This window comes from Galeopterus variegatus, unplaced genomic scaffold (assembly GCF_000696425.1).
Source record: "Galeopterus variegatus unplaced genomic scaffold, G_variegatus-3.0.2 Scaffold224, whole genome shotgun sequence".
Classification (NCBI taxonomy): Eukaryota; Metazoa; Chordata; class Mammalia; order Dermoptera; family Cynocephalidae; genus Galeopterus; species Galeopterus variegatus.
In genome coordinates, this window is record NW_007726335.1 from 610,906 (window position 1) to 623,666 (window position 12,761).

The window sequence follows — 12,761 nt, forward strand, 5'->3', positions numbered from 1 at the left end:
TATTCTACAAAATATCTCGCCAATACTCCTCAAAATTGTCAAGGTCATAAAAAACAAGTAAAGACAGAAACTAGTACAGACCAGAGATGGCTAAGGATGATGATTAAATGCAAAGTGGTACTCTGGATTGAATCCTGGAATTAAAACCTGTAAAAACTACTGAAACCCAAATAAAGTCTAGAGTTTAGTTAATAGTAACATACCAATGTTGTTTTCTTAGTTTTAACAAATTTATCATGGTAATGTAAGATGTTAACATTAGGGGAAACTGGGGGGTGGGGAATATAGGAAGTCTCTGTACTATCTTTACAACTTTTCTGTAAATTTAAAACTATTCCAAAATAAAAAGTTTATTACTATATACATGCATATGTGTATGTTATGTATATAACTGTGTGTGTGTGAGCACACACGTGCATGTGTGTAAAGATGGGGGTCTCAGGTCCAGATTAAGTACCTTCACATCAGTGGCTTTCAAGCTTTTCTGACTGAGACACCCAGTGTAAGAAACACCATTTCTGTTGTGACCTATTACATGCACACATACGCATCTGGAATAAAAATGTCCCCAGACAATACTTACTGTACCACACACAATGCACTATGATGTTTTCTTTTCTATTCTATTCCATTTCACTCTTTTCAACGCTGGCTTTTCCCTGCCAGTTAGCCTCTCACTGGGACTCACCTCCCCAACCTCATCTCCCACTATTGCCAAGTACCAGGGCTTCTGCCTGGAACATTCATGACCCAGAGACTGGAATACTCATAGTTCAGTCCTTCGGGTTTCTGCCCGAACACCACCTCTTCAGAAAGGCCTCTCTTGACTACACTACCCTGTCTAAAGTCACATACAACCCCCATGTGACACTGCCATTCTCTGTCCCCTTGCCATGCTTCCTGTGCCTGATCTCAGCCTGATATTATGTCACACATATTTGCCATGTATTCATTTATCATCTTTCTCCCTGACTAGGAAGTTGGTTGTATGAAGTAGGGACTTTATTTTTCTCACTGCTGTGTCCTACTGCCTGTTTCACAACGGCCACTAAATAAATATCACTCTGTTGAAACTTCTAAGTTTCTGCATAAGAAGAGAAAACACAACCTGATTAAACCTTAGATTTTCCTCCTTTCCTCTCTTAGCTATGAACTTAACCCTCATTTCACCGGTCTCTGGTATTAGTGCTGTGTCCCCTGCTTTGCAGCCCTGCTGTGACCAGGCACTCCTTCCCATACCACCCCTGTGCACCAGAGTGTGTTTTCAGCAAAGCTCTCTTTGCTTGTGTGTGGCTATTCCTCCAGACTTCTTGGCAACCCTTCCTGTTTCCAACAAGAATAAGAGAGGAAAGAAAGGAGGAAGAGGAGAAAGATTATGCATTGGCCTTCTCCATCACCATTTCTCTTGTAATTAAAAAAAAAAAAATGTCATTCTTGGCCATCAGGTTTCTACAGAGCTCACCCATTCCATATCCCCTGATTTTGATATGCTCTACGGTGTCTAAATTGTTTCTGAATAAAATGACTTAAGAGTTCTCTTTGACTACATTCTGTAGCTCATTTTTTTCTTTCTTTCTTTTTTTTTTTTTTGGCAGCTGGCCAGTATGGAAAACCAAACCCTCGACCTTGATTTTATGAGGCTGCGCTCTAACCATCTGAGCTAACCAACCAGACCACTCATTGTTTGCTGACTGAATACAAATTGCTTCTATCTCTTAAAGGCTGTACTTTTCTCCTCCTCCGAACTTTTTTGGAGGCAAGGTTACTAGTAGTTTCCTCATAATTATGGGTTTAAAAAAAGGGATTTGATTGTTAAATAGAAAAGACAAGGAAGATAGCAGTGTAAGCAACATATTCAGAATATTAATGTCTGTGTAAAAGGGGAAGGTGGGGAATACATACTTGGTTTTTGCTTGTAAATACATACAATACTCAGAAAGTATACATAAGAAATGGATAACATTAGTTCCCTCTGGAAGGTCCCTTGGGATCAGGAATTGTAAGATATTTGCCTATGTATGTGAACAAGAAGGTAAATCCAAGTTGTGTTGCAGAGAAGGAGGCAGCTTGTGTCAGGGTGCTTGTCTGTATATGGGATGTGAAGACCGTGATACTATAAGAGTGAAATTGTGAAGTGGATGATGGAAATTGATCTTTGATACTCAGGGCCATTTGAAGAACTTTGTGAGCCACAGAGACTCCTAGTTTTATTATGTCAACTAGATTAAAATGTACTCACATTCTACATTAAATATAATTTGCCCCATAAATTTGAAAGGAGTTTTATAATTTTGCTTTGGAAATTATTTGGCTATGAGTAATATTTAATTTACAATTGGGTACAATTACTCAGGAGTCACTGTCTGTACCCGGGAATTCTTATGAAGTGAGAAAATCTAACCCACAAATTCTTTTCAAATCAAATGAATATTTATAAATGCTAAACTTAGCAATTAATAAAGTTGATATAAAGTTATATTTTACTGACACTTAAGTATTTATTTTGTTTTACTGGGTTTTTTGTCTGTCTGTTTTGCATTTCAACCTAATAATTTCTTTTTGGGTCCTACAAGATAAAATGGCTCTGTCGATGCATGCCCCCCACCTGTCCTTCTGGAACCTCTACCCCAGGGTAAGTGGGTCTTTAGCACCTTTCTGCCTCCCTCCAAACCCCCAACCTCTCCCGAACCTTATTCAGTCAACCATCTTCAGAAGTTCCTCATGCTCAACCCTCTCCTTCTTCATCTTCTTTGCCACCTAAAAACATTTCCCATAATACCATGGCTCTCTGAGTCTGGGCTCTGCCAACGTGCTAATGCCCTAAATGGTTAATGACTCACAGTCCAGGAAACTTGTTTACATCTTTTCATAGTTACATGTTAATTGGGCCTTTTTGGAGATATAACAGTTGAATTCAAAGGATTCTCTTTAATGATGTGAATTCAGGGCTTAGTTGTAGGAGATATTTCTACCCAGGTGCAAAATCCTTTGGGAGTAAATTTCAAAAAAAAGAAAAAGGAAGAAAACAATCCTTTTCTCCTGGGAGCTCACAAATTAGTCGGGAAGATAACATATGTAATAAATAACCATGACATAAGGTAGACAGCACTATTAGGGAAGTGTAAATGAAAGGCCGTGAGAGCTCACAGTAAAGAATTTGCTTCCAGCTGCAGTAATTGGAGGAGGCTTCCTGGAGGAGGTGACACTTAAGTTGGACCTTAAAGGATGAGTAAGATTTGAGTGGGGTGTTAGAGCCCTCCTGTTCTGGATCCCTCCCTCCTAACCAGCTGCTGTTCACGAGTTGCTCCAGCAGAGGGCAGGCCAAGCAAAGATGGCAAGGAAAGTTCAATTCTTTAGCCAAGTCTCTTGTGGATCTCTGCACATCCCAAACTGTCTGGGCAGCTTTCTAGGTTTACTAAGAAAAGCAAGTCCTCTCTGTGTGAGTTTTGAAGTAGTTTACCCCATTCCGACTGCAGATTACAAATACCTGAAATTGGGCCGGCCCGGTGGCGCACTGCTACAGTGCGCTGCTTGGGAGCGCGGCGGCGCTCCCACCCAGGGTTCGGATCCCACATACAGACCAGCCGCTCACTGGTTGAGCGAGGTGCGGGCGCAACACCGAGGGTTGCAATCCCGTTGCCGGTCCCTGTCTGGTACGGGTGCAACACTGAGGGTTGCGATCCGTTGCCGGTCACGAAAAAAGACAAAAAGGAAAAAAAAAACCCAAATACCTGAAATTGGTAGTAAATTGACATTTTCCATCAGTTTCCTGTAGCTCAGGGCAGTCTGAAACCTGGCACCATCTATCCAGGTGCCACCTGGGCACTAACATGCCTTTACTAGAGAAGCCAAGCTGGGCAGCTTTGGGCAATCCAGGCTGAGGAAGGAGAGAGAAATGCCCCTCTGGGTTGCCATGAGAACAGGTTTAGCTCATTTCCGCCTTCTCCCTAAAGAACTGCGAGCCAGGGTATGGGTTGCTTTGATGCTTGAAGTATTTCTCTGTCTCTCTTATCTTAGGTTAGATAAGACAGAGTCCCAGGAAAATCCTATAAAGGAGTGGGGAAAGCAAAATAGGGAAGGAGTAGAAGCCAGGCAAGACTTTGATTTCAGGTGTAGTCCTAGCCTCAGCCTGATCCCAAGGGGAGTTCTGGAGTAGGCTTTGCGGTGGAGCTTGCCCCACCTCGGGGCAGAGGAACTGGGCTTTGTACTTCTGCACCTATCAGTCACTGGCAACTGATCCAGAGGGATGTAAACTTGCAGGCCCTTCCATCTCTTGGTGCATCTGGAAGAAGTGACTCCAGGAGCCTATGCTTTATCCTCTGAAGACAAGATGTTGATAGAGCCAATGGGAATAAACACACAGAGCTGGTAAAGGGGATATGAGGGCAGCTGGGCACAGCCCTGACAAGCATTTGCCATTCTTTCCAAGGCCCCATTCTCCCCATGACCAAAGACTTTGTCCTTCAGGTAGAGCCACCTCTGGGGAAACCTAGGAAGATTCAGAGACCTCCTATCTTTTCATAGGAGATCTTTTCTGGCCTCTCAGCACCTCTCCTGTTGCTCTTGGGAACCTAAATTTTTATTGCAGCAACCCTCACCTCTGTCCCCTAGTTCCCCCTACCCTATCTCCTCAAAATGTATCCCTTCAGAGCACTCTACTGTCAGCTAATTGTCAATTCAGAAGTTGACATTCCCCATAGCTGTATTAATAGCAGAGAAATGCTCCAAAAGGCATTGACATTTACCCAGATACGCCTCTATCATCACTAAAGACAGTTCTTTGAGAGCAAGGACTGTGTCTCATTTGTCTTCCAGGCAGCCTAATGCAGTGTCTCTAAGTGTTGTTCCCAGACCTCCAGCATCAGACTCACTGGAAGTGCTTGTTACAATATTATTCCTCCTCACTTCATCTCCTCCGCCCCCCACAAATGGGGCCTGGAAATCTGCTTTTTTTCCCCACAAGCTCCATAAGTGATTATAGTGCTCATTACAGAATGAAAATGACTGCCCACTCAAGGGACAAGGTGGGTCCTCCAGAGAACTTCTGAGGCAAGAACCCAAATGGACAGCTCCCTCATCTCTGTCAAGACACATCTCATCTCAGTGATCCCCACACCCACCCCAGTACTCCTGATCCCCTGTACCTGTACTATTTTTTACCATAGCATTTATCACCTTATTTATCATGTGTATTGCTTATAGCCTCTCCCCCTCCCCCCACTAGAACATGAACTCCACAAGGGCAGAGATCTTTGTTTCACTGACTGGTATGCTCCAGTACCTGGAATGCAATATCTGCACATTTAGGTGTTTGAGAAATATTTTTGCTTGAATGAATATATGCATGAGTGAATGCAGTGTTTCTGTGGAGATGCATCAATGCAGCTGAAGACAAAGATTGTTATGAATGAACCATCCACTTCTAAGCTTCTTTGATTACAGGCACTGTATGGTCAGTCTGTGCCCTGAGACCACCCTCAGATTCAATGATTCACTAGCAGGACTCACCAGATGCAGAAAAGTTGATATGCTCATGTTATGGTTTATTACAGTGAAAGGATACAGATTAAAATCAGCAAGGGGAAAAAGTACATGAGTGAAGTCCAGAAGTCAGGCTTAACCTTCTGGTGTCCCCTCCTAGTGGAGTCTCATGGGGATGCACTTAATTCCCCTAGAAACAATGTGTGACAACACATGCAAAGTATTGCCCACTAGGGATGTGTATCCAAGCCTTATTGTCCGGGGTTTTTATTGGAGGCCAGTGCCCTTGAGACTGATCTTAGCTACTCAGTGTCTAGCTTTCCACCCCCTGAGAGGTCAAAGTGATAGAGCATGGCCCAGGGCCACAGACATACTTGTAAAAGAACAGGTGTTCACCATAAGTCATATTGTTAGCACAAACTATCTGGCTAAACTGATACAGTGGGGCCTAAGGCTCAGGCATAGAAAAAAACTCTTATCAGGCAGGATATTCCAAAGGCTCAAAGGTCAACTCCCAGGAGCCAGTCAAGGGCCAGTTCTGAAGTCAGGCCTTTCTTAGGAAGGTTCAAGGTCTGAACAACCCAGGCCTGTTGAGTTAACCCTTTTATGCGCAGACGCCAATAAGCAGACCCTCAACGTGGACCCAACTGAGCCTGTTTTGTAGTTAATCTATGTGGTATTGATCTGACTTCTCCCCAAATATTGTTGAAACTAATTGGGATATACTTGTAGGCAAATTCTGCGTCAGGGTTGGGCTATACGTTCATTTAACAAAGAGTTAATGAGCATGTACTGTGTGCTAGAGGCAATGCTTTACCTGGAATACAGACATAATGAACATGGCCCCTGTCTTCAAGAAGTTTATAGTCTAGTCTAGTTACAGGCCAGTTCTTGGACTTTGGCATGTAAAAGATTCTTCTGAATTAACAATCTATTTCAAGGGCAGGCTAGGGAAAGAGATGACCACGGAGAGAAAATGATGATGTGCATGAGAATGCTCATTGCCTGTGGTTAACTCTGCTCTTTGAACCTAATCCTGGGGGATTCCTATGACTTTTCTGAGGCACTGGAGATATGCTTGGAGGAAGGATGACTTCCAAGATAAAGAGAAACCAGGGAATACCAATGCTGTGTCCGTATTTATTTACCAAATACTTACATGGCACCTACTACGTGCCAAACGCTGTTCCAGGCATTCTATAATTATCAACTCACTGCAACTCCAAGCCCCTGCCTGGCACTCCTGGCACATTTCTGATGCTCTGTGTGCTGCATCTCCAGTGAAAGCAGCACTGTCACCAGCCCTTCCCCCAGAGCCCCCCAGCTCTAGTGCTTTCTTATTCTCGTATGCCCATCAATTTAGCCCTCCCATCCCAGGCTCATGTCCTTCTTGGCCTCTTCCTAACCAGTCCCTCTCCTATGTCCTTAGGAACCTGCTTCCTTTTGTGAGCATACCCCTTATATTCTCAAGCTTTACCAATAACGCTTCTGGCACTTTGCTTTCGCGGAAGCCTGACTTTCCCTAGGAGCTGGTGGCGGATCAGTCAGAAGTCTGAGAAGCAGGCGAGAGCAGTGGCAAGGACAGAAACAGGACTTCAAGAGGAAACACCCAAGGGCAGATCAAGAGGCGCCAGAGTCACATTTCAGTGGGTGAGAAGAGACAAGGAAATCTAAGACATGGCAAGGGAGGATGGACCGAGGGGGTGGCAGATGGAGTCACAGGAGCTTGGGAAACCCAGGATCATCATTAGCCCATAAGGCACCTTTGTGCAGTTTTGAAAAAGGTGCCCCTCATCCAACCAAACACAACCAGGTGAGGGCACATGGTGTGGTGAGTGGAGTGTAGGTTAGGGTTCAGCTCCCATTCATTCTCTCCTTTACCTGGACTCTCTTTCAGGGTACAACTTGCACAAGAATAGAGTGGCTCTGGGAAAACTCAAGGCAGAAGAGGCAGACCTGCCTCTATTCTCCTCCCCAGGTGAGATCAGTAGATCAAATCCAAAGGGGGTTTGGCAAGCGTAATCTACTCTAAGCACTACATCCAAAGGGGCAGGGCAGGATGCAGCATGCAGCTTGAGCTGCAGTGGTTTTCAGAGTCTTGTGGCAAGATGAGTGTTGCCCAGGAGAGGCTCGACCAAGAAAGAAAGACTTTGGAAACATATAACAGCACTAGTAAAAATGAGGAGGGGTCAGACCTCCCTCCTAATGCTGGGGTCCCGTGGCTGCTGGGACCCTAAAACAAGGGAGCTAGGCAAGCGGATTTCCTTGTAATTATGTCCTGTCTGCCCCCCTGCACACACACCTTATCCTCCCTGAGACTCCCAAGTCCGAAGGCAACACCAGCACCTCAGATTCTGTACCTCTACATCGTTTCTGTATCTCTCAGCTCAACAGCAGCTCTGCTCAAACCCAATATTTATGCTTCTGGATTAAACATAGAGACCCATTCTGTCTGGGAATGCTATTTTATGATACTTATGCACCATAAAATAAACATTAAATACATAATATGTACATTGCATTGTAGAAATAATTAGAATAATTTCAAAAATATCATAAGATGATAGGAATAATATGAAGGGAACTTATAGCTCATCAAAATTAAACATCCTATTTTTACAAAGGAAACTGATAACCAAAGAGGGAAGTGTCTTATCCAGGGTGGGTCACACAGCTAGTGAGTGGCAGAGTTAGATGAGAAACTGAAATAACAGCCAGATGGGGAGTGGAGTTTAGGCCCAGCAAGTTGAGAGAAGGCTCACCAGTGGTGGAGGGGCCAGGTCCTGCCTCTGCTCCTCACCTGTGTGGCTGAAGCAGAAAGGAACATCCCCATGAGTGTGACTAGTAAGACTAGAAAGTTAGAGCATACAGCCACAAGGAACTAAATTCTGCAAACAACTTGAATGCTCTTGGAAGAGGATCCTGAGCCTCAGATAAAACTGAAGCCCTGTCTGACACCTAGATTGCAGCCTCATGAGAGACCCTGCGCAGAGGACCCAGCTGAGCTATGCCCAGGCTCATGATCTGTGGAAACTGTGAGATAATAAATGTGTGTTGTTTTAAGTCACTAAGGTTGTGGTAATTTGTTACACAGCAATAGAAAGTAAATACACTTATACTTCTATGTGTCTTTATGATTTTCTGTACCTTCTAAATATTTGATAATAGCACTGTCAAATAGAACTTTCTGCAGTGGTGGAAATGTTCTATTCTGTACTCTCCAGCGTGCTAGCCATTAGCCACTAGCCACATGCCACTATGGAGCACTTGAAATGCAGCTGGTGAGACTCAAGAAGTGAATTTTTAAAAATTTTATTTAAATTAAGTTTAAATAACCACACATAGCTAGCGGATAGCATATTGGGCAGCACAGTTCTGTAATTTACTTTTACGATAATTTTTAAAAATCTGACCCATTAAACAAACTTTAGGTAAATGTCCACTTTGAAAGGAAATGGCGTGAAAATGTATAAACCTAGACAGAAAGGCATCGAGATTCAGAAGGGACAGCATGACTGGCCCTTTGGCCCTGAATGTTTTTATCTGTACAAGGGAAATAACAATAAATGCTCTCAGTTTCAAGGATCAAATAAGATGCTGTATGCAGAAAGGCTGCTATGAAGAAAGAAGCCAGGCCCTATCACTCCCTTCCAGTTTGGGCCAAACTGGGGCACTTGGGCATTTTTTGACCAAGATGGCCCAAGCAAAGGAGAGAGGAAGGATGGGTGCCTGTGTCCCATCCTAGCGTCCCTGGAAGGTCTGTTCTCTTGTGCTTTGACTGTGATTCTAGCTCAAAGACATGGTACTTCCCATTCTAAGGCACTGGCAGATAGCTTTCTTTCTGAATGTGCTCTTCTGTCTGAGTACAGGGGAATTTTGGCCTCTCTCCAAATGGAATCACACCACTCTGAGGCAGCTCTTTGCCCTCGGGAGCTGGGTGGGGGTGGTGAGAATCTCTTCCTCTGAATCTGCACAGCAGATTCTCTTGGGGTATGGGGAGCAGGGAAGGAGCAGGATATAGAGTGGGAAAAGGCATATTTAATATAAAATAATTGTATATTTTGATAATGAAAAATTTACCTGTTTTCCTAATACAGGATACAGAAGTTGAAGCTAGACAAAATCTTGTGGGCTGGTGGGGGCAGGAATTTAAAAAGCTTAAGAAAGCCTCCTCTGGAGGCTCTGGGAGGTAAATTAACGTAGTGGAAAGAGGAAAGGGCTTTGAAGACAGATCTGCCACTTAATAGCTGTGTGATCTCAGGAAAATTACTTAGCATCTCTGAGCCTCAGTTTCTTCATCTATAAAATAGGAATAATTATACCTACTATACAGTGCTCCATAAAAGGTATATTTTATTTGAAACTATGTCTAGCCCAATAGCATCCACGTACCTCAATCAATTCTAATTCTTGGGGGAGTCTGGGAGCAGTACGTAGAGGATGAGGAGCTGGAGGCCTTGCTGGGCATGCACTATGGAGGCCAATGTGAGCAGGAACCAGGGGAGCCTGGAGCTGGGGGTTGAAGAGAAGAATGAGGCTCCATAGTATCCCCTGACATATGGCACATCTTGGTATGTTTGTCCTGTGCAAGGGGAGAGATGGATGAGAAGGAACCAGTGGTTGGTGATGGGGTGAGGGACTGTGTTAGAGGAGTAGTTGGTGGGAAGGACGGGCCAGAGGCAGGAGAATGACTTTTCCTTTGTTACCTCTCAAAGCAGCTGGTGAGATAACCATAGTGTGGTATCGGTAGTGGGATATTTGCTGTAGACATGATGAAAGGCTGATCAGGAGGCCTAGACATGTTCCTCCTTCCTTTAGGGGTGTTCATTTCCACCCTTCCTGGTTGGGATAATGCCAGTGGAACGACGACTCCGGTTCCAGGGATTTGATCTGCAAGGTCACAGTGTTGTCTGGGGGTGTGACTATCTCTGCAGTAACATAATGCGGGCTCCCTCTGGTTAGATTTTTCCAATAACTCATTAAAGGACATGCAAAGCTGAGTCTGCGACCTCATGAGAATATGAATGGAGCTGTGTTTCCTTCTCTAGGCAAGATTGGAGGCCACAAACCCTTTACTTTGGACCTTCATCAATGTCAATATGCCAGAGCTAGGAGATCACACAGGGACATGGGCACCAGACTGCCCCAACAGGGTCCCCGAGTGTAGGTCCTATAAAGGATTTCTTCTGCCAGTGCTGCCATCTCAAGCTCTCACCTGCTGAATTCCAGACTCCAGCTTGCCTGGACCCTCCTAGATGTCTCTGGTCCCCTAACCATGATTCCCTGGGCTTGTACCTGTCCAATCTTCCAGGCTTGTCACATCTCTGTGGCTCCTGACTCACCACACCTGAGGCCCAGGGTTGATCCTGCCAAGCAATTCCTGCCCACCATATAGACTCAGGAAATGCAGGAATTGGAAGAGGGCTTAGAAACCATCTAAATGTGTCCCCTCATTTATACTGATGAGGAAACTGAAGCTAGTAATGAGCAGAGTCAGGACCAGAACCAGAACCACAAGCATATATCCTGACTTCACCCTGGCCAGGGCCATGTGACAACATGAGGCTAGGGATCCCTTACAAAGGTTTTTTGAACTGCCTGTCTATTGGTGAAGTCAGCCTCCTCTTCAATGTAATGTACTCATTTATGTCACCCCCTGCTATACTGGAAGCTCCGTGACCTGTTCACCACTGTCCTAAGAATTGGGGACAGTGCCTGGCACAGAGTAAGTGCTCCATCATTATCTGTTGAGTCAACAAACAAGTCAGTGTAGATATGGCCAAAGCAAATTACTCAGCTCTCAAAGTGGTCTTTTGGGCCAAGAAAATGGGACCAGCTGAATCAATGTGGTCAAAACAGTGATGTGTATTTGAGCATGAATGTGCTTTGGACTCAGAAAGACCTAGGCTTGAATCCCAGCTCTGCCATCTGCTGGCTGCATCATCTACATCATCAGGCAAATTACTTTTCTTAACCTGTTTCCACACCTGTAAAAAAGGAATCACAATGTCTACCTCAAAAAGTCATGAGAGTTAGGCAAATTATGCATTTCAAGTACCTGGCCCAGCATTTGGCACATACTGGACACTCAATGTATGGTAGCTTTTTATATTAGAGATGCTATGCATCGCTGGTCCTACCCATACCTCTGCTAGGAGCAACTGCCTAGCAGGCACGTGACCCTCTGCTGCCACATGACCCTGACACTGGATACAGCTGATTGGACCAGGGTGGGTAATTAGCAGTAGGGGTTAACGTGTTCAGTCCCCATTGTGAGACCTGGGCCTTCCAAGGCAGTTGCCACCTTGTAATGAACTCTCTCCCTTGGGCCCACGGGAGAAACCAAGGCAACTTGGCTTTGAGAATCTATCAGCCTCAATGCTGGGAAAAAAGGCTTCTGACCCCTCGATGAGGGTAAGCTGCTCGGCATCACTGCACTGACAGTCCCCGTGAGCCAAAGTAACCTGCACACAGGGGTGTTGGCCCAGTACAGAGTGGATTGGCACAGCATGTCTGTGATGGGTGGTGGAGTTGGTGGCAGCAGTAGTGTCTTGCTCAGCAATGGGGATGACACAGAGCTGGAACTGGAGCCTGGGATGGAGAAGTTGTCATTGAGGTCATCATACTCACAAGCAGACGTGTTTCATCCCTGGGGGCTTTTAAGAGGGTCTGAAGGTCCTACAATAAGCAGGCGGGGGCAGGGACAATCAAGAAAATGTCTTCCTGTGTTCTTACGGATTCCTATTTTTTGAAAAAAAATCTGGGTCCCATGTAACCCAAACACCCAGCCCCAGGGCAGTGGGGACTCGAAGTGCTGAGGGCCTCACCTACCTGCTTGGCCTCAGACACAGACAACCTCATCCCACTCCCTTTCTTCCCTGCACCCTCTTGCTCCCTCCTCTCGACTCAGACATCTGTTCCCCACCCACTCCTTCATCACCACCCTCCCATCTCTCCTCCTGCTCCCAGGCGCTGCTGTCTGTCTGCAGCGCCCGTTCTATCCCTCAAGTCCATCCTCCCACGGTAGCTTCCTGGCATCCCCAGCGCTGGGCCCTTGCTGGTCTTGAGATGGCTAATTCCATTCTTGGACAGCGTTAGCTGTACGTTCCTCATATTAAGCCCAAATCTGCCTCCCAGAAGATAATTTATTCTGGGTTATGTCCTTTGGAGCTCTGTTGAATGAGTTTACTCTTTTTTTTACATGACACCTTTTCTCTCAGATGCGACACTGGAGCGTGTTTTACTCCACCTGCGTTTCCCCCATGTCTAGTGGCTCACCG